Consider the following 18,178-nt stretch of genomic DNA (forward strand, 5'->3'; position numbering starts at 1 on the left):
CCTTTAAGTGTTGATCTTGTATCCTGAGACATTGATGAATTCCTTAGTTCTAACAGTTTTTCTTTTTCTTTTTTTTTTTCTTTATTGTAGATTCCTGATATTTTTCTTGCAGGTAACTGTCATCTACACACAGTTTTATTTCTTTAAAAAATGTATGCCTTCGTTTCTTCTTTCTTTATCCCAGTTGTTAAAACTTCTTACCTTTATATTGTGGCTTTCATCCACAGAGTGGTAACATTTGGAATTGTTATTATATTTATATTTCTAGTATTAAGAAGAAAACCATCGGTTTTTCATCAAGTATGATGCTAACTGTATGTTTCTTGTAGATGTTCTTAATCAAGTTGTGTGTGTGTGTAATTATGTAATTTGCTTCTATTTCTGACTTGCTAGGAGTTTTTATTATCAATAGGTATTGTATATTTTTTAAATGATTTTTCATCATTTGATATGATCATATGAATTTTCTTCTTTATTTCTAATACAGCAGCTTACTTTTTTTTTTAGTTTTCAACTGCTCAGGCACCTAAAATGAATCCCACTTGATTAAAGTGTGCATTATATACATTTTATGTTAAAATTGATAATATTTCATTATTTTGTTGTATTTTTCCAGCCAAATTTAATAGGAAAGATATTCATCTACAGTTTTCTTTCTCCTCTCCTTCCTCCCCTCTCCTCTCCAGGACTAGGTATAGAAATTCTAGCCTCCTGGTTTCCTTATATTATCAGCTCCTTCTCCTCAACTCAGGAAGTCCACTAGTCTGCATTCTCCCTCCTTGTTGTCTGGCCTGGAAACTCTCCAGGCTTTATGCTGGGCAGTATTGCAGTATTTTTGATGTTCACTTTTATATCTCATTAGTGCAGTACTTTCTAATTCTATGAAAATTAAATTTACAATTATAACTTTCCTATACATTAAAATATGTACATTCAGGATTCTGACTTCTTAAGGGAACTGTGAATTCTTTGATAGAATATGTTGTAAGAAACTTCATTGAAATATTTATTTTAAACATTATTCATAATAGATAACTTTAAACAACTGAATTGCTATCAGATATTCATAAAATGATATAGTAATCATTGTAGCATTTGGGAAAATATAATCATTTAAAACTAAATAGTCAAAACTTCTTACAGAATTTTCTCCCCCTCATTATGCCAATGATGTTTTTTTGTTTTTGTTTTTGTTTTTTTTTTTTTTGGTACTGGGTATTTAACCTAGGGCTGCTTTACCATAGAGCTACACCCCCAAACCTTTTTATTTTATTTTACTTTTTATGGCTTACTGAATTGCTAAGTACATCCTTGAACTTGCAAACCTCTGCCTTAGCCTCTAGAGTTGCTGGGATTACAGTCGTTTGCTACCACAACTAGCTTTTTTTTCTGCATTTTTTTCTTTTTGGTACTAGTGATAGAAATTGAACCCAGGGGCCCTTAAACACTAATCCACATCCCCAGCCCAGTCTTTTTTTTTTTTTTTTCAGAGATAGGGTCTCTCCAAATTACTTAGAACCTTACTAGATTGCTGAGGCTGGCTGACTTCAAACCTATGATCCTCCTGCCAAAGTCACCTGAGCTGTGGGATTATAATCATGCAACACAGAGCCCAGTTCTGCATTTTTAATAGAAAAATATCTACCATCAAAGGACACAAAGCAAACTATATTGTCAAAGAACTATTTTTGTACAGACTAGCTCTTTCAGATGTACATTTTAGCTGCAATTATATTGGGAAGAAAGCATTAATTTAAAAAATGTTTTAATGTTTGATGGGTACAAGGAAAAAAACAGGATGAAATTATAAATTTATTTATGTTAATAAAGGCTTCTATAATATTTAAGATTTTTTGATAGCGGTTTCCATAGTTTATTAGTGTGGAGCCATTCTAATCATATGAAGATGAACTTTAATATTGTATAACATATGTTTTTTGCTTTAATATTATGTAGCTACATCCTCAACCCCATATATTTTCTACAAATTCTAACCAAAGCCTCAGATATTGGGTTAAAATATTTTCTCAAATTATTTGGATCTTCTACATCAGAATCAACTAAGAGCAATAACACAAGCTTATCTCAAATTTTACTAATTTCAAATGAGATTTAAAAGGATCTCTACAATCTCAACTTTTTTATTATGTTTAAAAAGATAGATATAGAAATCCAAATAATCTACTTCAAAGTGTCCTAGGGAAAAGGATTATGATTTGAATGTGTATAATGTGGAGAAATACTATTAATTTATCTTAGAATCTATGTAGGATCTAAGCAAATCATTTAACTGCTACATGAATAACTTTATTGATAAACATATCAATTCCAGTGATGAATTATCATTATAATGTTTACTGAAAAGAAAATGAAAATATATCATGTTATTTTTTTTCTCAGACATAACCATTGGAAATAATTTGAAATCTACCTATGTGTGTTTGTAAGTTATATATATGAATATGTACATATATGCATAAACACATAAGCCCACACATGTATGTAATGCACCCTATATATTACAGGGAGCATTCACTGACCAACCTGCCAGTTCCAAATACATACAAAAAAAATATCTCTGTGCATTTTGAATCCAGATCAGTGAACTCTTTCTCTAAAGGGCCACATGGTCAGTGTCTTAAGATTTGCTGGCCATAGGCTCCCTGTAGCAACTATTCAACTCCACCATTTTAGCATGAAATTGACTATGGGCAACACATAGGAGAATGACTGTGACTATCATTACAATAAAATGTTATTTTTTAAAAAAACAATTGGTGGGTTAAATTTAGCTCTGTGTTAGTTTTCTAGTGTTACCAAGACAAATCCATAAACTCAGTGTCTTAAAATATGGAAATTATTCTTTCATTGTTCTGGAGACTAAAGGCTTAGAATTATTATGGTTTAGATGTGTGGTGAACCCAAAAGTTCATGTGTGAGACAATGCTAGAGAGTTTAGAGGATAAATGATTGGGTTTTGAGACCTTTGCACAATCAGTGAATTATTCCCCTGATGAGATTAATTCATTGGAAACTGAGGGCAGGTAGGGTGTGGCTAGAGGAGGTAAGTCACTGGGGGCATGCCTTAGGGGTATATATTTTATATCTAGTGTATAGAGTGTCTCTTTCTGCTTCTGATCATCATGTGAGCTTCTTTTTTCTGTCATTATCTTCTGTAATGATGTTCTACCTCACCCAGAGCCCTGGTGAATGGAGCCAGCTGCGTTTGGACCTCTAAAATGTGAGCCCTCAACTAAACTTGTCTCTAAAATTGTTCTGGTTTGTCTGTTAGTTATAGCAGTGAAAAAGTTATTTGAAACAAAAATCAAAATGTTTTCAGGGTTGGCTCCTTCTGGGCTCTATAGAGGAGATTCTAGTGGCCACCAGCTTCTTGGTATTTCTTTTCATGTTCATGTATCATTTCAATCTTTACTTTCATCATTCCATGACATTCTACAGTATCTATCTCTATTATAATTCTTCTCATCTTTTAAAAATATCTACTCATATTTTATTAGAGCCCATTCTAATCCAGTATAGAGTAAACTTGATGTTATGTTCCCAAATAAGGCCACATTCACAAACAGAATTGATGGTGGTCACAAGAGGGTAGAGCTTAAACACAGTTTTAGGGGGACACAATTCAACTGATAGCAATGTTATGGGGTATAGATTTCTAATCCCTGATTTAAATTACCTAGAGATCAGAATGGGCTGTAAGAGGTAGAATATAACAGTCAAAGATAGATATATCAATGGCCTTCTAAAGTTGTTCATTCCACTTTTTAAGCTAGAGATATAAATCATGGTTTGCTTAGTTACCTACTGCTATATAATGAATCACCTCAAAACTTAGTAGCTCAAAATAATAAACGCTTATCACTTCTTACAATTCTGCAGGTTGACAAGGCAGCTGTTATGTTTTTCATTTCAAATGGGTAAGTGAGATAGATATCTGGAACTTCAAATGCTAGCAGATACCCTCACAAGGCTGGGATTGGTGCTAGACTTTTAATGTGCATATTTTACGATGTTTTGTGTTGCTATAAGAAAATAATACCGAGACTAGGTAATTTATAAAGACCATAAATTTATTTCTCATGGTTCTAGGAAGGCCAAGATCAAGGTGTGACAGGTTAGCTGTATGGTGGTGGCTATTCTCTCTGCATCCAAGATGGCACTTTGTTACTGGAGAATGTTGTGTGCTCATATGGTGGAAGACAAAAATGCAAGTGTTCTGCATGAAGACTCTTTTATAATGGCTTGGATCCCATTCACAAGGGAGGTGTATTCATGGCCTAATAACCTTATAACAACATCACATTTTCTTGTGTGTGTGCTTGGTACTAGGGATTGAGCCCATGATACTTTATCACTGAGCCACAACCCTTCTTCTTTTTATTTTATTTTATTTTTTTATTTTGAGACAGGGTTTTTGCTAAGTTGCTAAGACTGACCTCAACCTTAATGATTCTTCTACTTGTGACTTCTGGGTCACTGGGACAATAGATATATGTTACCATGCCTGGCCTTTGTCATTATTAATTGACCTAATAATTAATAGTTATTAATTGACCTAATTTCAATCTTGTTGTAGCTCCAGGAATAGAAAGGATCAAGGAGAAGGATAGACAAAGCGGGGATTGCCAATAAGTGGAGAAATTAGAAACATAACAAATTGAATAAGTTCATTTTCTTCACATAGTTTATGGTGCCCCCAAAATTTATAGTAGTTATATCCAAGATCAGTGAACATAGATCACCATAACAGATATAATATAATAAGTAAAAAGTTTGAATGATACAAAGTTATCAGACTGGAACACTGAGACAAAAAGTGAGAACAAAATGTTGCAAAATTGAAAACTACATTATATATAAGATAGACATGCTTGACAGAGGATTGCCACAAACCTTCAATTTAAATTTTAAAAAATGTACAATAAAATGGAGTGCTTATATTCTATTCCAAAAGTTGTGTAAGTAAATAGATAATGTTTGAGTTTTTTGTTAGGCATCTTACTGCAATTGTACAAAAATTTAAGGTGCTATTCCATGTTGGCTTGCTTTATGTACTTAAATATTGAGATGATAGAATTGTGTTTTTTTGGAAACCACATTTAAAAAGGAGATACTCTTCCTGAGGCTAGTATTAATTGTCTTTATTGGATGATGAAGGGTTAGATTTGAATATGTTAAAATATTGATATCTTTTGATAAAATAAATATTATTAATTTTATTAAATTATTAATAATTTTATTCTCAGTAATGTCAGTAGTAAGTACAATGTTAATTTTATACCATCTTTGACAAGATTTCATTGAGTTAATGACATAAAAATTTATCAAATTACCATTGTATTAAGAATCCAAAGGACTTTACTTTGACATTGCATTGAAACTAAATGTTGTATCATTTAATTAAAGACTTTTAAAGGGAAAACTACATTATATAGTTTTGTTTATTGTAAAACCAATATTCTGTAAAATAGTTAATAATATTCTCATTTGTTTACATCTACCAAAACAGGACTACATGCCTTTTTTTTTAATAGAAGAATGGAATCTACACAGTCTTAAATATTTCATGAGAGCCTGACACTTTAACCAATTTTTATATACAAATAATTGATGAGTTCATAGCAGCTTTAAATTATGCTTTTAAATACCATGAAACTTTGTTATCACATATTTTTTTCTACAGAAAAAGAATCTTACATGTAAAGAGCAAAAAGAAGCTAAAAATATATGATTTTCTAAAGGCACATAAAGTATAATATTATGATATATAAAAATATATATGATAGGAAGTATTATAAACTTTCATTGCCAAAGAAATTTTTAAGTGATTATCATCATTTACTCTTGTATTTGCCACTCTTAAGAATTATAGTTCTCCCCCTGCGCCGGCAAGGTAGAGGGAACTGTGACCACCCACAGAGCAGGCCCAGCGGCCTGTTGAGGGGCAGAGCCGCCCCCCACCCCCCGCGCCTGCCAGGTAGGCGGAACTGTGACCACAGACCGAAAAGGCACAGTGGCCCGAGGCGGGACAGAGCTTCCAATCACTCCTGCAAGGTAGGCGGGCCTGCGACCCACCTGCAGAAAAGGAGCAGCGGCCTGCTGAGAGGCAGAGCCGCCCCCTCCCCCTGCGCCGGCAAGGTAGAGGGAACTGTGACCACCCACAGAGCAGGCCAAGCGGCCTGCTGAGAGGCAGAGCCGGCCCCCACACCCTGCGCCTGCCAAGTAGGCGGAACTGTGACCACCTACAAAAAAGGCCCAGTGGCCCGCGGCGGGACAGAGCTTCCAATCACTCCTGCAAGGTAGGCGGGCCTGCGACCCACCTGCAGAAGAGGAGCAGCGGCCTGCTGAGAGGCAGAGCCGCCCCCTCCCCCTGCGCCGGCAAGGTAGAGGGAACTGTGACCACCCACAGAGCAGGCCCAGCGGCCTGCTGAGGGGCAGAGCCGCCTCCCACCCCCCGCGCCTGCCAGGTAGGCTGAACTGTGACCACCGACAGACAAGGCCCAGTGGCCCACGGCGGGACAGAGCTTCCAATCACTCCTGCAAGGTAGGCGGGCCAGTGACCCACCGGCAGAAGAGGAGCAGCGGCCTGCTGAGAGGCAGAGCCGCCCCCTCCCCCTGCGGCGGCAAGGTAGAGCGAACTGTGACCACCCACCGAGCAGGCCCAGCGGCCTGCTGAGGGGCAGAGCCGCCCCCCACCCCCGGCGCCTGCCAGGTAGGCGGAACTGTGACCACCAACAGAAAAGGCCCAGTGGCCCGCATAGGGGGAGAGCTTCCAATCACTCCTGCAAGGTAGGCGGGCCTGCAACCCACCGGCAGAAGAGGAGCAGCGGCCTGCTGAGAGGCAGAGCCGCCCCCTCCCCCCGCGCCTGCAAGGTAGACGGAACTGTGACCACATTCAGAAAAGGCCAGACCTGCAACTGACAGACAGAACAGGCCCAGTGGCCTGAGGAAGGGTAGAGCCGCTCCCCCCCCCCCGCGCCTGCAAGGTAGGCGGACCTGCGACCCACTGGCAGAACAGCCCCAGAGGCCTGCAGAGGGGCAGTGCAGCTGCCTGTGCCTGCAAAGTAGGCAGAACTGCGACCACCGACAGAACAAGCCTAGTGGCCCGCAGAGGGACAGAGCCGCCGCCCGCGCCTGCAAGGTAGGCGGACCTGCTACCGACCGGCAGAGCAGGCCCAGCGGCCTGCCGGCGTGGTAGGCACATTGCCACAATTGGAGGAGGGGCAGAGCCACCGCCCGCGCCTGCGAGGGAGACTTTGCAACTATACAAAACCAATATAAACATATAGGGGGAAAATTCAATAGCACAACAGTTTGACCAAGTAGAAAGGAACGCGAACAGTATGAAGAGACAAAGAAAGAAAGGACCACAAGCAATGCAGGTCAACTCAACTTTAGAAGAGGTAATAGCTGCAGCAGATGGAATGTCAGATAAAGAATTCAGGATATACATGCTTCAGTTGATCTGGAGTCTCAAGGAAGACATCAGACAGCAAAATCAGACAATGAAAGATCACTTCAACAATGAATTACATAAACAAATCCAAGAAGCAAAAGATCAACTATACAGGGAGATAGAGGTTATAAAAAACAAACAAACAGAAATCCTAGAAATGCAGGAAGCAATAAACCAACTTAAAAACTCAATTGAGAATACTACCAGCAGAGTAGAACACTTAGAAGATAGAACATCAGACAATGAAGATAAAGTATTTCAACTTGAAAAGAACATAGACAGCTCAGCAAGACTGTTAAGAAACCATGAGCAGAACATCCAAGAAATATGGGATAACAACAAGAGACCAAATTTAAGAGTCATTGGGATACAGGAAGGGACAGAGTTTAAAACCAAAGGAATGAGCAATCTATTCAATGAAATACTACGAGAAAACTTCCCAGACTTGAAGAATGAAACAGAATCCCAAATCCTAGAAGCCTACAGGATGCCGAATGTGCAAAATCATAAGAGACCCACACCTAGACACATTATAATGAAGATGCCCAACATACAGAATAAGGAGAGAATTCTAAAATCTACAAGAGAAAGGAAGCAGATCACATTTAGGGGTAAGCCAATCAGGATAACAGCTGATCTTTCAACACAGACTCTGAAAGCTAGAAGATCCTGGAATAACATATTTCAAACACTGAAAGAAAATGGGTTCCAACCAAGAATTGTGTATCCAGCGAAATTAAGCTTCAGCATGGAAGATGAAATTAAAACCTTCCACGATAAACAAAAGTTAAAAGAATTTGCAGCTAGAAAACCATCTCTTCAAAACATCCTTGGCAAAACATTACAGGAAGAGGAAATGGAAAATAACAATGAAAACCAACAGTGGGAGGTAGGACAGTAAAGGGGGGAAAATAATCAAAGAGGATAACAAACCATGTTTAGTAACATAAATAAACAAATATGGCTGGAAGAACAACCCATATCTCAATAATAACCCTAAATGTTAATGGCTTAAACTCACCAATTAAGAGACACAGGCTAGTAGAATGGATCACAAAACAAGACCCAACAATATGCTGCCTACAGGAGACGCATTTGATAGGAAAAGACATACAAAGGCTGAAGGTGAAAGGTTGGGAAAAATCATGCCACTCATATGGACTTCGGAAACAAGCAGGAGTGTCCATACTCATTTCAAATAAAATAGATTTCAAGCCAAAGTTAATCAAAAGGGATAAAGAGGGACACTACATACTGCTCAAGGGAACCATACACCAACAAGACATAACAATCATAAATATATATGCCCCAAACAATGGTGCAGCTATGTTCATCAAACAAACTCTTCTCAAGTTCAAGAGTCTAATAGACCACCATATAATAATCATGGGAGACTTCAACACACCTCTCTCGCCACTGGACAGATCTTCCAAACAAAAGTTGAATAAGGAAACTATAGAACTCAATAACACAATTAATAACCTAGACTTAATTGACATATATAGAATATAACACCCAACATCAAGCAGTTACACTTTTTTCTCAGCAGCACATGGATCCTTCTCAAAAATAGATCATATATTATGTCACAGGGCAACTCTTACACAATATAAAGGAGAAGAGATAATACCATGCATCCTATCTGATCATAATGGAATGGAACTGAAAATCAACGATAAAAGAAGGAAGGAAAAAGCGTACATCACTTGGAGAATGAACAATAGGTTACTGAATGATCAATGGGTTATAGAAGACATCAAGGAGGAAATTAAAAAATTCTTAGAGATTAAAGAAAACACAGACACAACATATCGGAATCTATGGGACACATTGAAAGCAGTTCTAAGAGGAAAATTCATTGTGTGGAGTTCATTCCTTAAAAAAAGAAAAAAAACAACAAATAAATGATCTCATACTTCATCTCAAAATCCTAGAAAAAGAAGAGCAAAACAACAGCAAAAGAAGTAGAAGGCAAGAAATAATTAAAATCAGAGCTGAAATTAATGAAATCGAAACAAAAGAAACAATTGAAAAAATTGACAAAACTAAAAGTTGGTTCTTTGAAAAAATAAACAAAATCGACAGACCCTTAGCCATGCTAGCGAAGAGAAGAAGAGAGAGAGCTCAAATTACTAGCATACGGGATGAAAAAGGCAATATCACAACAGACACTTCAGAAATACAGAAGATAATCAAAAATTATTTTGAATCCTTATACTCCAATAAATTAGAAGATAGTGAAGGCATCGATAAATTTCTAAAGTCATATGATCTGCCCAGATTGAGTCAGGAGGATATAGACAACCTAAACAGACCAATATCAATTGAGGAAATGGAAGAAACCATCAAAAGACTACCAACTAAGAAAAGCCCAGGACCGGATGGGTATACAGCAGAGTTTTACAAAACCTTTAAAGAGGAACTAATACCAATACTTTTCAAGCTACTTCAGGAAATAGAAAAAGAGGGAGAACTTCCAAATTCATTCTACGCGGACAACATCACCCTGATACCTAAACCAGACAAAGACACTTCAAAGAAAGAAAACTACAGACCAATATCTCTAATGAACCTAGATGCAAAAATCCTCAATAAAATTCTGGCGAATCGGATACAAAAACATATCAAAAAAATTGTGCACCATGATCAAGTAGGATTCATCCCTGGGATGCAAGGCTGGTTCAATATACAGAAATCAATAAATGTTATTCACCACATCAATAGACTTAAAAATAAGAACCATATGATCATCTCGATAGATGCGGAAAAAGCATTCGACAAAGTACAGCATCCCTTTATGTTCAAAACTCTAGAAAAACTAGGGATAACAGGAACATACCTCAATATTGTAAAAGCAATCTATGCTAAGCCTCAGGCTAGCATCATTCTGAATGGAGAAAAACTGAAGGCATTCCCTCTAAAATCTGGAACAAGACAGGGGTGCCCTCTCTCACCACTTCTGTTCAACATAGTTCTCGAAACACTGGCCAGAGCAATTAGACAGAGGAAAGAAATTAAAGGCATCAAAATAGGAAAAGAAGAACTTAAATTATCACTATTTGCAGATGACATGATTCTATACCTAGCAGACCCAAAAGGGTCTACAATGAAACTATTAGAGCTAATAAATGAATTCAGCAAAGTGGCAGGATATAAAATCAACATGCATAAATCAAAGGCATTCCTGTATATCAGCGACAAATCCTCTGAAATGGAAATGAGGACAACCACTCCATTCACAATATCTTCAAAAAAAATAAAATACTTGGGAATCAACCTAACAAAAGAGGTGAAAGTCTTATACAATGAAAACTACAGAACCCTAAAGAGAGAAATAGAAGAAGATCTTAGAAGATGGAAAAATATACCCTGTTCATGGATAGGCAGAACTAACATCATCAAAATGGCGATATTACCAAAAGTTCTCTATGGGTTTAATGCAATGCCAATCAAAATCCCAACGGCATTTCTTGTAGAAATAGAGAAAGCAATCATGAAATTCATATGGAAAAATAAACGACCCAGAATAGCAAAAACAATGCAAAGCAGGAATTGTGCATCAGGCGGTATAGCGATACCAGACTTCAAACTATACTACAGAGCACTAGTAACAAAAACAGCATGTTACTGGTACCAAAACAGGCGGGTGGACCAATGGTACAGAATAGAGGACACAGAAACCAATCCACAAAACTACAACTATCTTATATTTGATAAAGGGGCTAAAAGCATGCAATGGAGGAAGGATAGCATCTTCAACAAATGGTGCTGTAAAAACTGGAAATCCATATGCAACAAAATGAAACTGAATCCCTTTCTCTTGCCATGCACAAAAGTGAATTCAAAATGGATCAAGGAGCTTGATATCAAATCAGAGACACGCCGTCTGATAGAAGAAAAAGTTGGCTACGATCTACAGTCGGTGGGGTCGGGCTCCAAATTCCTCAATAGGACACCCATAGCACAAAAGTTAATAACTAGCATCAACAAATGGGACTTACTCAAACTAAAAATTTTTTCTCAGCAAAAGAAACAATAAGAGAGGTAAATAGAGAGCCTACATCTTGGGAACAAATCTTTACTCCTCACACTTCAGATAGAGCCCTAATATCCAGAGTATACAAAGAACTCAAAAAATTAGACAATAAGAGAACAAACAACCCAATCAACAAATGGGCCAAGGACCTGAACAGACACTTCTCAGAGGAGGACATACAATCAATCAACAAGTACATGAAAAAATGCTCACCATCTCTAGCAGTCAGAGAAATGCAAATCAAAACCACCCTAAGATACCATCTCACTCCAGTTAGATTGGCAGCCATTATGAAGTCAAACAACAACAAGTGCTGGCGAGGATGTGGGGAAAAGGGGACACTTGTACATTGCTGGTGGGACTGCAAATTGGTGCAGCCAATTTGGAAAGCAGTATGGAGATTTCTTGGAAAGCTGGGAATGGAGCCACCATTTGACCCAGCTATTCCCCTTCTCGGTCTATTCCCTAAAGACCTAAAAAGAGCATGCTACAGGGACACTGCTACATCGATGTTCATAGCAGCACAATTCACAATAGCAAGACTGTGGAACCAACCTAGATGCCCTTCAATAGACGAATGGATAAAAAAAAATGTGGCATTTATACACAATGGAGTATTACTCTGCATTAAAAAATGACAAAATCATAGAATTTACAGGGAAATGGATGGCATTAGAGCAGATTATGCTAAGTGAAGCTAGCCAATCCCTAAAAAACAAATGCCAAATATCTTCTTTGATATAAGGAGAGTAACTAAGAACAGAGTAGGGTCGAAGAGCATGAGAAGAAGATTAACATTAAACAGGGATGAGAGGTGTGAGGGAAAGGGAGAGAGAAGGGAAATTACATGGAAATGGTAGGAGACCCTCACAGTTATACAAAAGTACATACAAGAGGAAATGAGGGGAAAGGGAAAAATAATGCAAGGGGGACAAATGAATGTCAGTAGAGGGGGCAGAGAGAGAAGAGGGGAGGGGAGGGGAGGGGAGGGGGGATAGTAGAGGATAGGAAAGGCAGCAGAACCCAACAGACACTAGTATGGCAATATGTAAATCAATGGATGTGTAACTGATGTGATTCTGCAATCTGTATATGGGGTAAAAATGGGAGCTCATAACCCACTTGAATCAAAGTGTGAAATATGATATATCAAGAACTATGTAATGTTTTGAACAGCCAAAAATAAAAAATTTAAAAAAAAAGAATTATGGTTAATGGAAACTCATAGCAATAAAATTCCATGGTTTCTTATACTAACAGTTCTCAAATACTTTGGTTTCAGGGCCACCTAACACTCTTAAAATTCTTGAAGATCCCAAATAAATTTATATTTGTGTTTGTAGGTATTTTGCCCATGTATTTTACATGAGTGCATATTTACAATGCTACAAATCATAACAAATATGTTAAGTTTTATGCACATATATTATTAATTCATTAAATACTAATTTAATGTTAAGTACAATGAGATTACTCAAAATATCGACATTTATTTTAAAAAATTATATATTTTCAAATTGTAGATTAAAAAGTATTGCTGCTTTTACAGTTATGTAATTATCTTACTGTCTGTCTTAATAAAAGATTGTTGGTTATTATATCTTCCTTTCTACTCAATTTATTGAATATATAGCCCCGACTGAAGTATATGCAGAAAATTCAACTTCATGGAGTTATGTAGTTGGAAAATAGAGGGATATTTTAATATGTTTTCAGATAGTGATGACTATTCTTTTTCACTACATCCAACCTGACAAGTAGTAGTTTCTTAAATATAAATTGCAACCTGGGATTTGAAACCATACCAATAAACTGTTCATACTTTATTAAGTTAAATTTCTTTAGTCTTCCTTGAATATTGAATGACTAAGTGTAATGCTGTAACACCATGCATGCATTGCTTGTTTGGAAATATTGATTCAAAAATTATGTACATATTTCAAATATTGAAAATTGCATTAAACAATGTACAAACTATATTGTACAGTGTGGTAATACTAGTTAATAATAATAAGTATATTTGAAATTGATAAAAGAGTAAATTTCAAACATTATCAACACAAAAAATAAGTATATGAGATGAATGTTAATATTTGATTTAATCATTACACATTTATAAGAGCATCGCACTGTACACATAAATGCATATAATTAAGCACAATATTTGATATTGAATCCAACTTCATAAAAAGAGTCTATAAATGTTTGAACACTGTCATGATACTTGTAGCAAATACATATTCTAAAATTTCAAGTTTTACTTGAAAACTTGAATTTCATCTTGGCAATAAATACTGTGAGTTACTTTCCTTGTGTTTACAGACTTACTTCATTCATGTTTGAGAAAATAAGAAATACACAAGCATGAATAGCCTTAGTTTGTCTGTTACTTTTGTTTTCAGATTAAATTTGTTCTTCATGAAAAAAGTTAACTACTACACCTGGTAATGTCAACAAACATACAAATGTCTTACCTGGAGATTACATCACTCTTGGGCATTCTTTGTGCTTTGTGTGTATGTCTCATTTTGCTACTGAGGAAATTCTTTGATGAAAGTGGCACCTAGATACTCTGTTCTATGTTGTTCTTTACTGTGGTTTCCATTGAAGAATACAGTGATGATCAGTACATTCAACGTCATCTTTAAATTATGGAATTTTCTCATTCAAGAGAAATAAAGATGGTTCTTTATTTAAAAATGCTTTGACTTAGAATTTTTTAACTTTATGATGCTACAGAAATGATAAACATTCAAAGCCAGTGTGGTGGCATATGCCTGTAATCCCAGCAAGACAGGAGAGTTGCAAATTCTAGGACAGGTTCAGCAACTTAGCAATACCTGTCTCAAAATAAAAATTTTGAAAGGACTGGGAATATATCTCAGTGATAAAGTACCCCTGGCCAAAATACCTAGCACAAAGGGGCGGGGAGACAAAAGGAAAAAATGATATATTTCAGTACAAACTGTACTTTGAAATTTAAATTATGATCATGACTAGAAACATGTGACATACACTATCTCACTCACCATGCTTGGCAGTGGCAGTAAGCAGTAGCTTCCAGTTAGTCATGGGATCACAAGGGTAAAAAACCTGTACCATAAGGAGCACTATATTGCTAAGCTATAACATATTCACAGGTTAGGTGGCTTTAATGCATTTTGATATGAAAATTTCAGATTACAATTAGCTTATCAGCACATGATGTCTATATATAATTCTGCTAACTACTCTTAATAATATTTTATATTTGTAATGTATAGATATAAAAACATTTATCATGTTTAGTTGATATTTCTCTGAATATGTAAATACTATATACAAGAATATTTCACCTCTAAAATATGATATTTTCTTTCTTTTCTAAATTTTAGACTCACAACGATTTTTAAATCCTTATTCCATAGTTGGAGGCCTCCTGTTCAATATTGTATGAAATTGTTTATATGAAGATATTTTTACTCCTGATTCCAAGAGAAAAGCTGTTGATAAATCCTTGCAATATATGTTTTTGGGTTTGGCTGTATTTTTCAAATCATATTAGGAATATTTCCTTTTTGTTTGCTTGTTATTTTCTTAACTTCAAATGAGTACCCCAAAAATCTCAAATATCTTTCCTGAATCTATCAAGATGCAAACAAAAATGTTCATCTTTTTTTATTGTTAATGTGGTGAATAAAATGGATATGATTTTGAATATAATTCACTTTGCAAATGATACCTGATCAAACACCTATTGAATTCCCCAATTTGTTTTGATAATGCTACTTTTTAGTAAGATTTTTGCAATGATGATCATGAAAAATTGGTCTATAATAATCTTCTATGTTAATATTGTTAGATTTTAAATTAAGGTTAGACTTGCTTCTGAAAACATGGTCATGCCCCCTAAGATGTTTCATTCACTGATGGACAGTATATATGACAATAATCCCATGATATTATAATGGAACTGAGAAATTCCTACAACCTGATAATGTCATTGCCATTTTAATATCATAGGACAATGCATTAATAATGTGTTTTTAATAATATTGTTATACAAATGCCTACTGTGCTTCCAGTCACATATAAGTATAGCACATACAAATGAAAAATATATAACACTTGATAATGATAAACTGATGCAACTTGTTTATATATTTTCTATACTTTTACTTTTATTTTATTCTTCTACTTATAGAACATCTACTGTAAAAGAGTATGTCATGTTAAAGTGTGACCAGCCTTGTGTACCTCATGTTTATAAAAACTTTTGATTACATCAATAGGCCATGTTCAAGTCATTGACCTGTAAAATATAGGATTGTGTAAATATACTGTACAGTGTTCATACATTACAATGAAATCACCTAATAATGCATTTCTTATAATATGAACCCATTATTACATATGACTGTAGTTGGAATATATTCATTCTATGCTACAAAAGAATTTATGTAAATTGATGTAACATACATCTTAAATTAATAGAGTTTTTTGCAGTGGGTTTGCCACCAGAACACAGGTGTCTTGAAAACCACCACCAACTTATATCCAAAATGGGAAAGGAAAAAAACTCACATCGACATTGTTGTTGTCATCGGACACATAGATGTGGGTAAGTTCTCCTTTACTGGCCATCTGTTCTACAAATGTGGTGGACTGACAAAAGAACCATTGAAAAATTTGAGAAGGAAACTGCTGTGATGGGAAAAGGCTCCTTCATTCATGCCTGGGTTTTGGATAAACTGAAAGCTGAGTGTGAATGTGGTGTCTCCATTGATATCTTCCTGTGGAAATTTGAAGCCAGCAATTATGTGACTATCATTGATACCCCAGGACAAAGAGAGTTTATCAAAAACATGATTATAGGACACATCTCAGGCTGTGCTGTTCTAATTTTTGCTACTGGTGTTGGTAAATTTGAAGCTGGTATCTCCTAGAAAGAGAAGAAGTATGAGTATGCCTTGCTGATTTACATACTGGGTGGGAAACAACTTACTGTTGCTGTTAACAAAAATGGTTTTCACTGAACCACTCCATAGTCAGAAAAGATGTGAGGAAATCATTAAGGAAATCAGCACCTAGGTTAAGAAAATTGGCTACAGCCCTGACAAAGTAACATATGTGCCGATTTCTGGTTAGAATGGTGACATGTTGGAGCCAGATGTTAATAAACCTTGGTTTGAGGGAGGAAAAGTCACATGTAAAGATGGCAGTGCCAGTGGAACCACACTGCTTGAAGCTTTAGATTGCATCCTGCCACCAACTAGTCCAATTGACAAGCCTTTGCATCTACCCCTTCAGGATGTCTACAAGATTGGTGATTTTGGTACTGTCCCTTTGGGCCAAGTGGAGACTGGTATTACCAAGCCTGTCATGGTGGTCACATTTGTTCCAGTCAATGTCACAATTGAAGTAAAGTCTATTAAAATGTAGCATGAAGCTCTAAGTGAAGCTCTTCCCAGAGACAGTGTCAGCTTCAATGTCAAGAACCTGTCTCTCAAAGATGTTCATTGTTGCAATGTTGCTGGTGACAGCAAAAATAACTGGAAGCAGCTTGTTTCACTGCTCAGGTGTTTATACTGAACCATCCAGGCCAAATCAGTGCTGGCTATGCCCCTGCACTGGATTGTCACACAGCTCACATTGCTTGCAGTTTTGCTGAGCTGAAAGAAAAGATAGATTACCATACTGGTAAGAAGATGGAAGATGGTCCTAAAGTCTTGAAATCTGGCGATGCTGCCATTGTTGATATGTTTGCAGGAAAGCCCATGTGTGTTGAGAGCTTCTTGGACAGTCCTCCTCTGGGTAATTTTGTTGTTCACGATATGACACGCACAGAGAGTTCTGTGGGTGTCATCAAAGCAATGGAAAAGAAGGCTGGTAGAGCTGTCAAGGTCACCAAGTCTGCCCAGAAAGCTCATAAGGCTGAATGAATATTATTCCTAACACCTACCACCACAATCTGGTAGAAGAAAAGCCTCAGAACAGTCTCAGAACAGTTTATCTCATTTGTCCACTTAATTTTAATAGTAAAAACTGGTTAATGATAATAATGAATCATAAAACCCTCAGAAGTAAAGGATAATATTTTGGGGACCATTTGTTTTTTTTTGTGTGGCAGTTTTAGGTTATTAGTTTTTAAAATCAGTACTTTTTAATGAAAACAACTTGACAAAAATCTGCCACAGAATTTGAGATCCATTAAAACAAAAGTTTAATGAGAAAAAGAATTGAAAGAATTCCCATTGTAATCATCTGGGTCAATATATGATCATTTTTTTATAAATGATTTGTGCAGTTAAAGATGGATTCTGTAGCATTTATTTTTTTTTTCTTTTTGAGAGGGACATTTACTATGTTGTCCAACCTAACTTCAAAATGCGAGGCTCAGCCTCTCAAGTGGCAAGGAATAGGGATGTATACACCCATCATTAGTAATTATTTAAAATGTATTTACTTATTTATTTTGAGGGTTGAGAGGCTAACCTAGGGTCTTGTGCACACTAAGCATGAACTCTACCACTGAACTACAATTCCCAGGCATGTACATTTGCAAGTGAAATGTTCTTAGTATTTCAATTAGATCAATTTGGTTAAATGGGTTTATAAGTCTTTTGTAGCTAGACTAATATATACTATGATTTTTTTCATTAAATATTGAGTTATAAACTATAATT

General features: G+C 36.2%; 1 pseudogene; it reads left to right on the top strand.

The window, feature by feature from the left end:
- The window catches only part of LOC139702420 (elongation factor 1-alpha 1 pseudogene), an 82,036-nt pseudogene extending 64,602 nt beyond the window's left edge, over positions 1 to 17,434 (top strand).
- The last annotated feature ends 744 nt before the right edge of the window (positions 17,435 to 18,178 follow it).

Source organism: Marmota flaviventris, chromosome 17 (assembly GCF_047511675.1).
Source record: "Marmota flaviventris isolate mMarFla1 chromosome 17, mMarFla1.hap1, whole genome shotgun sequence".
NCBI classification, from domain to species: domain Eukaryota; kingdom Metazoa; phylum Chordata; class Mammalia; order Rodentia; family Sciuridae; genus Marmota; species Marmota flaviventris.